The sequence below is a fragment of the Sceloporus undulatus genome, chromosome 1 (genome assembly GCF_019175285.1).
Source record: "Sceloporus undulatus isolate JIND9_A2432 ecotype Alabama chromosome 1, SceUnd_v1.1, whole genome shotgun sequence".
Lineage (NCBI taxonomy): Eukaryota > Metazoa > Chordata > Lepidosauria > Squamata > Phrynosomatidae > Sceloporus > Sceloporus undulatus.
The window spans coordinates 87,802,244-87,818,494 of NC_056522.1; positions in this window are offsets into that span (position 1 = coordinate 87,802,244).

Sequence of the window (16,251 nt, forward strand, 5' to 3'; positions counted from 1 at the left end):
AGGGGAAAACCATCAGAAAACCACCTTGCCAAGATCAGCTAAATGTATTTTGAAATGGCAGTGGATATAGCAGAAGATGCTGTCTCTTACTGGGTTCTTTTTATCTTTCCAAAGCAAAATATTGAAACTGAAAATCTAGAATTCTTAACATGGCAGTTATTTTTCTCTATTAACATTTCTGTAAACAGAATATGAGCAGACTGCAAACCACAAGATGATAAGACAGTTCACGTATGGATAGTCATAGGCTGGCAAATTCATTTTTCTCCTGCTGCGGGGGAATGTAAAAGTCAATAAAGGCTAAAGACAAGCAAAGGTTTAAAGGTTTCATGAAGGTCATAAAACTGTATACAGTTAGTTCTTTTTACCAAACATCATATCTGATGAAACAGGCATTTAGAAGAGCTACAAACTGCACTAAGTTTATATGAGTGAAATGAGTGTAGGATAAGTATTATGCTTTTCCTGTGGCAAAAATTGCTGAAAAAATTAGTGTGAATCCTCTGAGGAAGATACTTTAAATCCATTAACTCAATATTTGACCTTGCTTTTCCCTACATTTTAAAATAAATAGATTTTTCTGTAGCATGAGCTGAACACCTGCTCCTTCTCCATAAATGAAAACAGGAAAAAACCATAGAGTTCTGCAATACCCGGATCCCAAATACACACAACTACAGTTAGATACAGGGAGAGAATGGGTACAGTTCAGTGGCAGAGGACATGGTCCTGCCTGCAAAGGCAAGAATGCTGTAGTTGGCATACACCAACAAAAGTCTGCTTATACTAGAATTGCATTTTTGTTGTTTGTACAACAGCTATATCTAGTGCAAGATTATGTAAACAGAGTTGCATGAGCATAACACTTGTGAAAACAGATGAACTGTTTAGATCATTGAGTAATTGTGATCACTGATCTCACAGGATCTGCGAACCTAAACTGTCCCTTCATTGCACATTCTGCAGGTGCCATAATAAAGGCAGCATTGTGCAACTCCTGTGCATCTCTGTAGTTGGTGATTTATGACCTGCAAGCCCAAGGTAAAATCTTGGCATTATATATTCAGATTTTGTTTTGGGATTCTCCAGGAAAAGCTAAGAAAGACTCATGACTAAAATCCTGGGGAGAAACTGCTACAGGTTGAGTCTCCTTTACCCAAAATGCTTGGGACTAGAAGTGCTTTGGATTTTGGATTTTGGATTTTTTTTTCCATTTTGGAATACCTGTATTTGCATATATTACCATAATGAGATATCTTGAAGATGAGAACCTAGTCTAAACACAAAATTCATTTATGTTTTATATATACCTTATACACAATTACTTAAAGGTAATTTTATACAATATTTAAAAATAATGTTGTGCATTAAACAAAGCTACTGTACACTGGACCATCAGAAAACAAAGATATCACTATTTCAGCCATTTCTTTTCAATGAGGTTGTTACCATCATAGTAAGTGATAGGTTGCCTTACCAGAAAATAGGATACAAACTATCATCTGTTCCTAACATAGATTGCTGCATTTTATATGAAATGTTAAATTTAATCTAAAGATCTATAATTTGTACTAGGAATTTCATTTAACAACCAAAGACCTGAAAGCTATTGGCAATCCCAACTACAGAAGCCCCATTGAATCAGTTCTTGAATGGTGGGTCGACAACTATGTAAAGCCAATTAATTCAGTGGGCTTACTGTAGCTGGGGCTACCCCAAGAAGATTTAGGTTGGACTATGCATAGTTCATTCTTGGCAGTTATTAAAACCACCTAGTATCTCAGACTGATTCAGGAAGATTAAAACTAACTTTTGAAGGAATAATCTAATATACAGATGAATACATACAAAATGAGCATTATCTGTACATGTTTCAAAGGAAGCATTTCTACATTAAGTATAGTTGCATGTTTTCTTGTTTTACAATTTGGGTATATTGCCAGGATTAGCAATTGTGTAACTGTTGCCCCCATGAATGAATGAATAAATAAATAAATAACACTAATAATTAACATGATTTGTCTTTGGCTGCCATTGATTTCCAGGCTAGTAATCCAAGGAGTCGACATGAGTCAGGGCCAATTCGAGAGCAGTTAACAACAATAGCAAGTTTGATGTGAGATAATAGGATAATGGAAACTATTACACTGTCAAGCAGCTCTTACCCTCAAGATGTTCTTCCTAATGACATGATAGCTCACTCCATCACACAATAATAGTATATAATAATATTTATTTACTTATACCCCTTGTGATTACTTGCAGAAATTTAAAGTCATCCTCATAAAAAATGGTAGTCAGTTCTGCAACACTCAACAGTTGATTACTTATGGTGCAGGGACTACACTTTTACAGAATGGATGGGTCATTCCTTCAGCAGCTGGTTTTATTTAAAACCCCTCCTAAGTCATTTTGACTAACATACATTTATAATCATCCTAACAATCAAAAGGGCTTTAAAAAACAAACAAACCTATTTTACACAATTAAAGCAACAATATGACCTATGAAGAATATTGTAGAAAACATATTTCCTCTTGTTTTATTCCAGCATGGGAATAGACAGCAGTTTCTTTAAAAAAAATGTTTAAGAAGTGAAGCAGACTTCTTAAAAATATTAAGTCAGAACCCTAATATTTAAACAAAAATGCCAAATAAATCTTTAAAAAAAAACATTTTCCCCTTAAAAATTAGAATTTTTGGAAAAACCTGTATTTCAGCTAAAGAGACACTGATCCAAGAATTCAAAAGTTACTGAATACCACCATATGTGTGTATATGTGTGTGTCAGAGACAGAGACAGACAGACACAGAGAGAGAAATTTGAGATTAACAGTACCATCTTGTGCTGATATAATCAAAACTAAATCCTAATTCTGGAACGGGCACATGTACAGTTTGTGACAGCTTCCAGTTTCTTCTGTATATCCATTCCTATCCACCCTCCCACCCCCACCCCTATTTCAGTGGCTGATCTCCATGATGCCTGCATGCATGAAATAAACAACTGTGCAAAGAAAAAGAAAAAAAAAAAGGGGGGGGGAAGAGTCTGAAGGAGATTGCATGCTCTGTTACAGCAAGAATCCCTTTTGACCTGATTTTCATCAATGAGCCCATGCCCTTATATGGCCCCATAATCTGGAGAGGGTGAAAATAACTCCAAAGAGCAATGAATGAATGGAAAGGACTAAAAAGCCTCCAAAAATATCCAAAAAGAGAATAACAACAGGCTGTTGATATAGATGTGCCACTCTCTAAACTGGGGAAAGCAAATTTGGTGGATTTTCTGTGCATCAGGACCGTCTAGGACCATCAAAAGTGCCAAAAAGACCAAGAATTATTTTAAAATAGAAAAGAGAAACATATTTTCTACATATTGTTGAGAGAGGGACTTTTTGGTGATTAAATAGACAGGGGGAACTTGTGGCCAATCTGAAATGTGATTTGCAGCCTTTGGAAGCTTCCAGATTCAACACATCTTTTCCCCCCAGAAGAAGATTACTTTAGCAAAGATGCCTGGGGCCTAGGGGGCTGCAAAAACAGTATTAGGGCCACCCATGCTCTAAACCTTTAAACCAAATCAGGTGTCTCAGAACCCCAAAAGAAAGAGGATGTTTGGCTAACATACATTTTATAATCATCCTAACAATCACAAGGGCTTAAAAAAATACTATTTTACAAAACAAAAGCAACAATATTATGTATGAGGAATATCCTAGAAAACATATTTCATCTTGTTTTATTCTAGCATGGGAATAGACAGCTGTTTTTTAAATGTTGAAAGCTGCATTTTTAAGGGGTAATCTGTTGGAGCCCTGTGTTATCTGTGGGCACGGCTGAAACCAACAGTTGTTACAGGAAGGAAAAAACTGAGGTTAAACCCTTTCTCTCTGCCCCTGCCCCTACACAAATGTACACCTCTCTCTGCCACCACACAACAGGGAAATCACTATGCAGCAACCACTAAGCACAAGAATACACTAATTTTGTTTAATTCGCAAAGCTAAGCAGGGTCAGACCTGGTTAATATTTGGATGGGAGACCACCAGGGAACACTAAGGAGTTCTAGGTAGAGCTAAGAAAGAATCCTGTCTGAGAACCGGGAGAACTATTGCCAGTCACAGGTGCCAATGCTAAGTTAGATGGACCAATGTCTGACACAGTATAAGGCATCTTCTATGTCCCCTATATCTTCATCCCCTTTTCTTTTCTTCCTACCTTCCTTCTGCTTACTTAGTGGGCTTGTGGAGCTCATTCTTGCAGAAGCCTGAACTGGTCATTTTTAAAAGGGCTTTTCAAAGTAATCCAAAGGCCATATCAGATCTGTCCAATGATAGTAGGCTGCCCACCCCTGCTCTAAGAAGATTAAGACTAGACCACATATTTTATTTCAAAAATTAACCTGAAATACCAAGGAGAATGATTTCTGGGATCATTATTCTTTAATAATAATAATAATAATAATAATAAACAGGTCTTGTTGGATGCATTTGACTTGCCTTTTTATAAGTATCCATAACAACTACTCTGTGAAAACAAATAATGTAATATTTCATCTACAAGAAGAATGATGGCATTCACAAGGACTTATTCAGCTCACATTACAAGATTTTTGCATGCATTCATGACCAGCCCATGTGAAAACAAATAACAGATAAAGCAATGGTGGGCATCTAAAAGATCTATAGACAAAATTTCAGAGGCAACGAGATGTGAATTTATATAATATGTTAGTGGATTACATAAGGAAACTGAAAAATGTATTATTTATTTCTTACATTTTTCTCTTCACATTGTACGAAAGTCTTCAAAAACGCATACTTTTTAAAGACTATTTGAAGTTTGATAGTTATTCTGCACAAAATGTGGTTGTTTTGTGCAGAAAGTTACATTTTCTGTGCAGGAGACAGTATTTTCTGCACAAACATTTTAATATTTCCATGTAGAAATCTTATTTTTATTGCAGAAAATGGTGTTTCCGATGTAGAAAGTGTTGTAGTTCACTACTTATTCTGCCCAAACGTTGCCCCTTTTTGGAGTGGAAAACAGCATTTTCTGCAAGAGAAACCACATTTTTATGTAGAAAACAATATCTCTATTCAGAAATATTATTTTTTTGTGAAAAAAGCTGTTTTCTAAGCAGAAAATGATTATTTCTGCTTAAAACCAATCCAAATGTGAATTTTACACAGAGTCAGTCCTGAACTGCAAAATTTCTCATCAGTCAAAAGATCCTTCTCATCAGGGTTTTGTTGACATTCAAGTAACATGTTTTTCTACTATTTACCATTTTGCAAACATTTTAAAATATTCTTTACATAAATCACCTCATTTCTTCTTGACTCTCCTTTGCAAAGGCAAATTGCTGAGCCATTTCCAGTGCACTTGGGAAGTTAAGTACATCAAGCAGGATAACAGTGCCTTCATTGTCACACATCATCAATAAATCAGGAAAAGACCTTTCCCCCTATTATGGAGTTTCAAGTATCTAGGAGAGTAGGTATATAGGAGTATGAACACTACAAGATGTCTTAGATGTATAAATGACATAAATTATAGACATATTATTCTTTTTAAAACATGAAAGTTAATCTGTCTTTGAAATAATCCTTACCACACATTTGGGAGGTATTGCACAGTGCACAGATTACAGATGTTAAAACCATATCCACACTATTACTTCCCTGACTGAGCAAGTTCACAGCAAAATGCAGACAACTCTGATTTTGTGTCCCTTTTAATGGGAAAAATACCTCCTGTTCTTTGTGTATAACATTAAAATGAGTAAAAACAAATTTTGAGTTTATGGCTGTGGTTGTTGTTGTTATGTGCCTTTAAGTCATTTCTGACTTATGGAGATCCTAAGGGGTTTTCTGGGGTTGAGAGTGTGTGACTTTCCCAAGCTTGCCCAGTCAATTTCCATGGCTGAGGGAGAACTGAACCCTGATCTCCAGAGTTGTAGTCCAAAACTCAAACCAGTACGCCATGCTAGTTCATAGGTCATGTACCTTAGACTGCAATCGTACAGAATCCTACCCGAAAGCAAATCCCATTGAAGTCAGTGGCATTTAATTCTGAAAAGACCTGTATAGGATTGCAAGATCAAGGATTGAATATAAATAAAGTTATAAGTCAAGAAGTAAAGGGAGGTTCTGCATGTGAATATAATGTCTAATTCCCAAAGTGAGTAATCTATCTGGGTATATGGGCTCCCCACATTTTACATGTTAACTACTGGTATGATTTCTTTTCCTTTTGAAAGATCAAAGAGCAAGTCACTTTTACAGCTAACAAAATATATTCAGAAAGCAGGAAAAATTACAATTTTGACATGTGAAAGTCCTACCTAAACCAGGAATTCTGTCAGGCTGTTTTAAATTCCTCTTGCTTTGCAATCATGTCAGGCAGCCAGTGGCATGCTAGCCTCCTCTGTTCCTTCATATCTGTGCCATAAAAATCAATGACATTATTGTCTTGATTAGCCAGATGATATTAATGGAAGATGGCACTGCCTTTCAAAAGACACCGCCTTCTTCCTCAGCATTTGTTATGAGATCCTCAGAAAAGCTATGGTTGAATTGAAAATGGAAAGTTCTTCAGAGGCATATTAGGTTGTGCCTTATTCTTTGCATATTTTTTAATAACTGATTTCCATTGTTACTGAACAGTTTTAAATGGGGGCACCCAGAAGATAAAGAGCCCAGGGGAAAGATGAAACAACAGAAAGATTATATTAGACCTATTTGTCTGTAATATTGGTGCTGAAGTGGAAGATAGAAAGGACTGATTTGGTAACACAATAACTTTAAAGAATATTAGCCTACTTATAGAATTCGTTCTGTGTTTCCTAATTGGCTGCAAGCTAATCTAGTAATAAGGAGAACCAGAGGAAAGTATGCATCCTGCATATTTACACAGGGCATAGAGTCACTTGTACAGTGCACCCGTGTCATATGTGGGCGTGTCATACATGGCTTTCAACTTATGCTGAAAGCCGCACACCAGAAACGGCAATGCCATGCGCGTACGTGGCATGGCACTGTGCTGCAATGCATGCATGAGCACCATTGTTTTCAATGGGACTTGAGCATTTGTGGAATTTCCCTTATGTGGGGGTGTCCAGAACAGATCTCATGCATAAAGGAAGGGCACACTCTATTATGCTTTATGTGGGATGAAAAGAAAAGAAAGAGACAAAATAGAAAAAAGGTGTGTGTAAAAAGGTGAAATAGCTAAACTAATTGTGTTGTTGTTGTTGTTGTTTACATTCATATCCTACCTTTTCTGCAAGAATGGGAATCCATTATATATAAGAACATATTCAAAAACAATACAAATTACAAACTATATGAAGTCATTAAACAAAGGAAAAGGTGTGAGTCATTTAAAAAGCAATTCTTGGCTGTGTGAATAGCCAATGTCAGTAAACTGGAATAAAACTTTCTATGCCTTGAATGTGTTTTGAATACATCCACATCACTGACTCCATCTTTATTTGAGTGCTGGCATGCTTGAGCAACAGAATTCACAGAGATGTACATAAATGCAGTTCTGTAGCGTGAACAACAAAACTGGGGTGTGTGAGTGAGATTATTCACATAGTCACACTAAAAATATGATGTCTAAACGACCCCTTTGTGGTAGTCATATCTATTTTTAAATGTCTAAGATTCTCTAGGAAGATTGTGGAGGCAAGGTAATGTATAATGTATAATGTATAATCTAATCTAGTAATCTAGACTAGATTAGTATTCTAGTGTAACCAAATGCTCTGCCTAGTTAACAATCTCTATGGGGAAAAGACTCTTCCATTTTTTTCCTTCAGTGACAAAACAAATGACCCTACACTACTTGGCTGCTGCTGAAACAGCACTATATTATAGCTATAGTAATGTGACAAGCTTGTTGTCTTGAGGCTAAATGTACAATGTGATGCTACTGATATATCAGTGGAAATGGAGGATTCCAGAGATGGCATAAAGAGAAGAAACAGCTTGATAGCAACTACAACTGTGCACAGGAAGCGATGGAAAGGAAATCCATCACTAGTTGTTCCCCACCAGGAATAATAGATTTTCTAATGCTCAGGAATCCCATGCTGAGAAGAACTGTGATATTCTTTGCACGTTGTGAAGTCTCTTGGGAAATACATGTATCTTTTCTGTGCAAAACTCTCATTTTTGACTACAAAATAATATTTCCTGGTCATGAAACTGTATTTTCTGCAGGAAAAAAAACACCCTGCAACCTGTACAGGAAAGATAGTTTATATACATACTCCCTTTTTTGAACAGAGAAAAAATGCATGTATTTCTGCACAGAACAAAAACCTGAGAAACATTGCATGTGTATCCATTTGTCCTTGCTTTGAAGATGAAGAATGTGACGAGTCACAGGGCTCACCTTGATGATTCAGATTTTCTTCCAGTTTCATTTTCTTTCAGATTTTCTTCCAGATTTTCTTCCAATTTCATCCAGACCTAATCTCTATATCTGAAAAGAGATTCACCAAATAAGTTAAAAGATTGGGGGGGGGGCGGGCAGCACTGGGCAGGTGGGCAGGCAGGCCACGGTGCTTGGCAGAAGTAAAGGGGCAGAAGAGTATAGCAGGCTTAAGATGCTTCCTGGTTTTGGCCAGCTTTAATATTTAACTAACTAAAATTTAACTAAAATTTAAATGATCAGATATGGTCACGTCAATATGATAATGATAATGAAATTATGGTTTACTTGAGGATAGGGTGCTTTACTGGTTTGACCAACTGGTGAGACCCTCCACCTCCTCTTTAAAACATCTGGTGATTAGACTTAACATTGAAAACTTTTGTCTCACAGCCCCATATGTTCCCCCCCATGATCATTTCTATAGGTGCTTGTTTAAACCTTTTGGAGGAAGGAAAGAGAATGAGTGTCACTGCCAACAGGGTATTTGGCGCTCCTTGTTCCTGGATCAGCAGCCTATTGGACTTCTTCTTGCTGCGTGACAACTACGATTTTTGTCTCTGTGTCCACCTAAACAAGACTACTTGGTGCCTCTACAGGTGCTTCAGAAGGTGCTGATGCTGTTGTAATACCTTATCCATTTACTTCTTGTTAATTTGCTGACTTGAGTGAAGGTACACAGCAATACTGTGATCTCCACCCATATCAGAGTGGTGCCCAATTTTCTCACTGTGGCTGCATCCACACTACAGAAAGAATCCAGTTTGATACCACTTTTACTGTCATGGCTCAATGCTATGGAGTTCTGGGAATCGTAGTTTTATGAGGCATTTAGCCTTTTCTATCAGAGAGCTCTGGTGCCACAACAAACTTTAATTCTCAGAATTCCGTAGCACTGAGACATGGCAGTTAAAGTGATGTCAACCTGTATTATTTCTGCAGTGTGGATGCAGCCAGAGATTACTTCTCCTATCCCAGGGTCTGCTTTTGTTCTGCATTCCTTTAATTTTCAGGTTCAAATAATGCACCCCAGATGCTTTCCCTCCTACCACCACATGGAACACTTGTAACTCTTACCGCAAGTGAAGTAGCTTTTCCCCCACTACTACAAATCTGTTGAGCCCCCTTACAGGTCTTAGTAGAGGTGAAGGAAAACCATCTGATTCTTTGTTCTAAGGAGCATTCTGTTGATCTGAATTATTTTTGAGAAGATGCCTCACAACAGATTAAGACTAGTAATCAGATGTAACAGTAGCAACAATAATTTTAAAAACTATTAATGATAATTTTGGCTAATGAGGAGATCCAATGATAATTAAATCTAGTGATCTGCTTGCTCAATTAAATGGGCAATAAAATAGTTGTGGTTCACTTTGCTTCACAATATGAATTAAATGTTCAACACAATAATAATAACATATGTGCTTTCAGAATAAAGCAAAGGTGCTTGTTGTAAGAACCAAACTACATATATACACATAAGAAGAAGAGATCACTTTATTAAAAAATGAATTGAGATACTGTACTTAACAACAATAAAAGGCAACTGAGGAGGGAAGAAAGCATGTTTTGCGACTAAAAACATGTAGGTTCATGTACAGATTACTACTGAGATTACGAGTGTCAGTGGAGATGATACATTTACACTGGGTTTAGCCTGAACTTTAAAGGACCTACCCAAGATTCTGAATCCTATCCGCAAAATAGGTTCAATACCTTAACTCTACATTAGATAAATAAGCAGAGAAATCATATTTAGAAACTGACCATTAAAAAAATGAAGTAGCCCTTGGTTTAAATTTCTCAGAACTTGTTGAAGAGGTCTCTTATATTTCCTTTTTGTTGTCATCTTCTGTTTCTTTGCATTGGTTGTTATAGCAGTTCTCTTTGTCCCTGCACACAAGTTGTTGAACAGGTGCATTTAATGTTCTGACTATTTCTGTCAACCCTTTACTTTTGCTTCTCAACTGTTCTTAATAATTTGAAGTGTTTCAACTCTCTTCCATTTGGGTTTCTTTTTTTCTTTCTTTTGGCTGATGATAGTTGTTTTTTGTTTTGTTTTTTGTTTTGCTTTCCTCTCTGACAATGTCCCTGGCTTCAGTCTTGATCATATAGCAGCTTGGCAGACAATAAACTTAATACATGGCACTTGGAAGAACGAGAATGGAACGGAACAGAACAGGGGGAAAGCGTGTGTTATTGCACAGGAGAACACCGCCAATGTTGCTGGGAGTCCTCAAGCCATTCCCCAGACATTCTTGGCAGCCGATTTTGAAGAATGGCTGCCATGGAATGGATGGGGAACAGCTTGGGGACTCCCTGCAGCATTGGCGGCATTCTACCAGGCAGTAACACATGTTTTTCCCCTGTTCCATTCCGTTCCGTTCCCGTCCCTCCACGTGCTGTGCGATAAGCTTAAATTGCTCATCTAGTTTCAGGGAAGCAAGCATTTGACTACATCCCTATATTTCTTTATGTTGATGTGATCTTGTACTTTGCTGTATTTTATGTTGATGTAATCTCTAAATTGAATTTTCGGTCAGTTTTGCTGTACTCATTATATTAGGGAATTGGATTACTCCTCTGAATTCACCCTGATTCAAATAAGAAAGATGCCAATGTTTTGAATGGAAAAAAATAACAATTTTCTTGAGGTACACATTTTCAAAGACTGACCAAATGAACCACAAGGCAAAGGGCCAACTGACTGGGTCCTGGCATTTTCTGATTCAGCATATTGTACCTTATTTCAAACCCAGTCTTTCCATAAATGCTACCCAAGTGGTAACATTATTGATGCTTCCACACGCACACACAAACAAGGTGGATTTCCATCCATATTCACCTGAATAGGGCATCATAAGATTCATACCTCATAGATACCTATAACCTACACTGAATAACCCTACCAAATACAAATATCTGTTTTTAACCAGTTCAGGTTTTTGATTGCCCTGCTTTGCCAGCAGAATATCCCAGGCAGAAATTCTGGGAAGGGTGGGGTGAAACAGTAGAGAGCTGTTGTTAATCAGTGTAGACAATGTTGAGTTAGATGGTGTGCTTACTATAAAGTATATGTCTATTTGGGATTTGCACATGGATCCCAAATTTGCTTTCCCCTACATTGTTTCTGGTGGACAATATAGATGCAGAGAAAATCATCTGTTTCCATGCTGTCCTTACCACTTGGTTTAAAACTGGTTTATATTATTTAAACCTTGCAATTAAGTGAGCTGCCATACTCTAATCAAGAGAGAAAATATATAGTTTTGAACTTGTGACCTAAATGTCATAATTACCTAACCATGAGAGGCAAACAAAAAGCAAGACTATGGTCCAAAACATTGCACAAATAATCCAGTTTGAGATGGCTTTAACTGCCTTGGCTCAGTGCTAGGGAATCCGGGGAATTGTAGTTTATTGTGGAACCAGAGCTCTCTGACAGAGAAGGCTAATGTCTCAGAAAAATACAGTATTTGTAGTTTTACAGACTTCCCTAGCATTGAACCAGGGTGTATTATTTCTGCAGTCTGTTTTGGACCAAAATTTTTAAAAAATCCAAGAGAACTAGAGTTTCAGGTAAAGAACCTATGGGAAATATAACATTTGTTGGCCCTGTAACACTGTCATATTTAATTAATTAATAACTTAATCCTGGAATTAGACTCGGTACAAACGGGCACGGCACCCTGGACCCGATTCTAGGGTTCGAGAGCATGCACCAACTGCACACTCCTGAACCCTAGTACGCACCAGCAGCACCATAATGATGGCCTCCCTTCCACACAGGGACCACCATGATGATGCCGACGCCATGCAGCGTACGGACATCACTTCTAGGAAGTGATGTCCATCATGGTGGTGCCCTTTCCCCTTTATGATGCCGCAAAAAAGAAGATGCTCTAGGCAGCTTCTTTTTGGCAAGTGCATCAGTGCTGCAGCATCCGGCTGCTGCAGCACTGACTCGGGGCAAAGATGGGTGGCACGGAGCCACCCATCTGTTGAGCCCCATGGTTAATTCTGAAATTCCAGTATGTCAATTATTCCATAGTTTAAAAATAAATGTAATTAATTTGCTTTTTTTGCTTTGAAAATGTCTAATTTAGGCCCGAAACAGAAGGGCAGATGAGGGTAGCTTTCACCTACACAACACATGCCCCTGGAGCACCTGGAAGCCAGCCTACCCCCAAAACTACCCCCAAAATGAGTTGACCTTTTCCACTCCTTGCTGTGGTTCATTTGGGACCATGGCAAGAGGTGCCCTTGGGCCCATGGTCTGTGTTCGCCGCAGCCCTGGGGCAACTGGGCCAGGACGATCGTGCCAGGAGAAGCTTCTAGCTGCTCCTTTCTATCCATCTGTTCCACCTTTAAATTGATTTAACTAGGCTGTTCACATTGGATTAGGAAAAAACCAAAGGCTGGCATTTTACTGATTCCCAACTATCAACTGTTGAATGATGAGTCAAAACGTATATAAATTCCACTCATTCAATGGGTTAACTCTTGTCAGCATTTGCCAGCATTTAGGCCAAAATCAACAAACACCCAAATCCAACAATATGTTAAAAAGAGAACTACAAGCAAGACAATTCCACAAACAAAATGTCAGCTATTGTGCAGGCCAAACAGCTGTGAAACATCATTTCCTGGCTATAAAAAAGGTTGGCAAACAATGCTCATATGTTTCCTGGACAATAACAGGGCACATTATCTGTCCAAACTGTACTCAACTGCAGAGGCCCAATTCCTACTTTACCCTTGAAAATCTGTGATAGTTCAGGCAAGGCTCAGTCATTGACTGGCAACCCACATCTTCAACCTTCATTGTTTGTAAAAGGTTTTGGGATTTTGCAATTCTAACACCTCCAGCACCAGCTTGAGGTGGAAACAGATAGGCTTGTTCCAGAAATGAGGATTTGTTTCAATCTATTAGTGAGATAACAACTCTGGGCCACTTTTTGTATGGGTCTTAAACAATGAGGTTGCACAATGGCAACTATGCTGAATGATGTGGCTGTAGGGACACCTCCTTAGAGAGAATCATAGAATCCTAGAGATGGAAGAGACCACAGGGCCATCCAGTCCAATCCCCTGTCATGCAGGAATACTCAATAAAAACACCATCAACAGATGGCCATCCAGTCTCTGTTTAAAAACCCCCAAAGTTGGAGACTCTACAACACTCTGAGGAAGTGTGTTCTACTGTCAAATAGCTCTTATTGTAAGGAAGTTCTTCCTAATGTTTTGGTGGAATCTCTTTTCCTGCAGTGTGCATCTGTTACCCATGCTGGTTTATATAAATTTTGGAATCAATGATAACCCTTGGATGACCCCTGGCCAGACTCCAAGCCTGTCCTCCAGCATGGGCAAGGCGATAAGTCATGTACACCTCTCCTAAGGGAGTTCTCACATTAACATCTCAGAAGGTCTGGGAAGTCGCAAGAAGGGATTATCTTCAGCCAGAGAGAGCAAATGTTTGCCTTTCCTGGAGCAATCACCCCCCTCCTCAAATCTGTTGTCCAAACAACTTAAGTCATAGATATTATCAGACCCAGACATCCAGGTGAAAGAAAACAATTAAACACCTTTGTTCCAATCACCAAAACTCTCTGCCCTCAGGCCAGATTTGGCCCATAAAAGGTCCCCACTTTTTCTGCTCAGCGCGCCATTTACAAGGTCTACTTACTCCACATCAGTCAGACCTCTGTTCTGGTAGCCGGCATTTCTGCTCAAACCCAGGTTGCGGAGCAGATCTGTCTCACTGTCCAACTTCCCCATTCACTTCCCGGAGGAAGACTACATCTTGGTGAGTATACCATTAGCAAAGCCTAAACATCTTTTCCACATTTCCAACCTTTCTTCCTGAGCCTTGAATGTGTGTGTGTGTGTGTGTGCATTGTGTGTGTGTGTTCCCCTTGTTTTCAATAAAGTAGACGTTTAGTTATTGCAATCTGTCTCAGCTTCAGTTATTGGGAGGCCCTGGTCTACTCCGTATACAAATAGGGAGACGATCTCGGAGGGCTCTTGTAGCCAGCCCTCTCTTGCAATATTTGGACTAATAACAACATAATAAAATTCCCCTACGGACCCTTGGCTACACATCCATTGTTCCATATCCTGTGCTCTGGAGTTGCAGATGGCAAGCTTGCTCTATCCTCAATATCACACCCCTTCAAATACTTTTATGGGGCTATCATGTCACCTCTTAACCATCTCTCTAAGCTTCTCATAAGTCCTACTTTCCAGATCTTTCACCATTTTGGTCGCCCTCCTCTGGACACACTCTTCCTCCCTTGATCTAGACACTATACATCTATTTTTGCAGCCTAGGATCCCATTGGCCTTTTTAGCTGCTGCATCACACTGCTGAATAATGTTCAATCTTGGTTTGTCTAGCATGAGTTAAGAGTCTCTCAGGAATGGCTTGGGTCAATGATATAGGTAGCATTTCATGGACACATACAAGCACCAACTCACTAAAAAAAAACCTTGGCCAACATGCTTTCAGAAATTCTGTTCCAAGACTGCTTCATTTTATTTGGCTACATTCAGAACATATAAACATAGTTATTGTTATTTATTTACTTCTTTTAAATAACTGAATTATTGACATTCTGTTTCTTAAATTTTGTTGAGCATTTTCCTTGGAGGAGGCAAATGGATTAGAAATGCTGCAAAAACAAAGTTGCATCAGGGATAAGGCTGATCAACCCTTCTCCTGTCTGCTGTTTTAACTCTCAGACAGAGCTGAGATCTATCCTAATTCCACAATCTGCTCATTGTGTCTATTTGTGTGTTTAAGATAAGGCCCAAAACTCTTCTACAGGCAAAACTGTCCTCCTGGCAGAACCTCTCCGCTGGCTAAGATCTGCCAACAGAACAGGGAAAAAGGGGGAGGGGGCAAGAAAGGAGCAGAGTGAGTAGATAATCAATTTCTAAAAAGGCTAGTTTGGAAATGATTCAGATTCACTACAGAGCTTTAGTATGTCCACTGTTGGCTCAATTGACCTTTGGCCTTCTTGGCCAATTATAACAGTGCTCCAGATCTCTGTTTTGAGCCGCATTTTGCCCCTGAGAGCTTCTGGAAGTCCTTTAAAAACAAAACCCTGCTGTCACGAGTTTGTTTCATGAATTTGCTGAAACGTAGTTAAGGAATGGTCAACCCTTGTTGGAGTGAAAACTTCTCAGTCATAGCAAGCACAGCTGTAATGGTGAGGAATAATGCGGTCTGAAATCATCTGGAAGGCCACAGTTGCCCACCCCAGTGCAGTTATTCCCTGAAATTTCTGGTAATTTGTTCTCAACCATTCTTAGTGCAAATTCTTTAGCTGTACATGTCCCATTTTGGGAAAATACAGTTTATTCTATTTTGACATGCTCAATCTGTGCTGGACTTGAACCAGAAACTTTAGGAATGAAAAGTTCATATCAGCACATGGTGAAGGAAGCAAAGAGAAAGACAAATAGCATCTGCCAATGTGCTGTTAAGAGCACTGCATTTTTTTCAAGTGCTCCAGTAATGTTTTTTGGCAACCTCTCTATGCACTGATTATGCAATGTAGCAGGATTAAGCAAACTGGCATACGGTTGCTTTAATTCCTGTGAGTGCCTGTGTGTTTAATCCTAGAGTGTCTATTTATAAGACCTGAACACAGTTTAATCATAAATAGGGGGAGGGGATTTCTCTTATTAAGGATAGGAAGTATAGACTTTATAATAGCCCAGTGTCAGCAGCTGGAATAATTTTAAACTGTAGTTTGTAATATGCCACATATTCTAAAAGTATTCAGAGGAATATATCTGAATTTC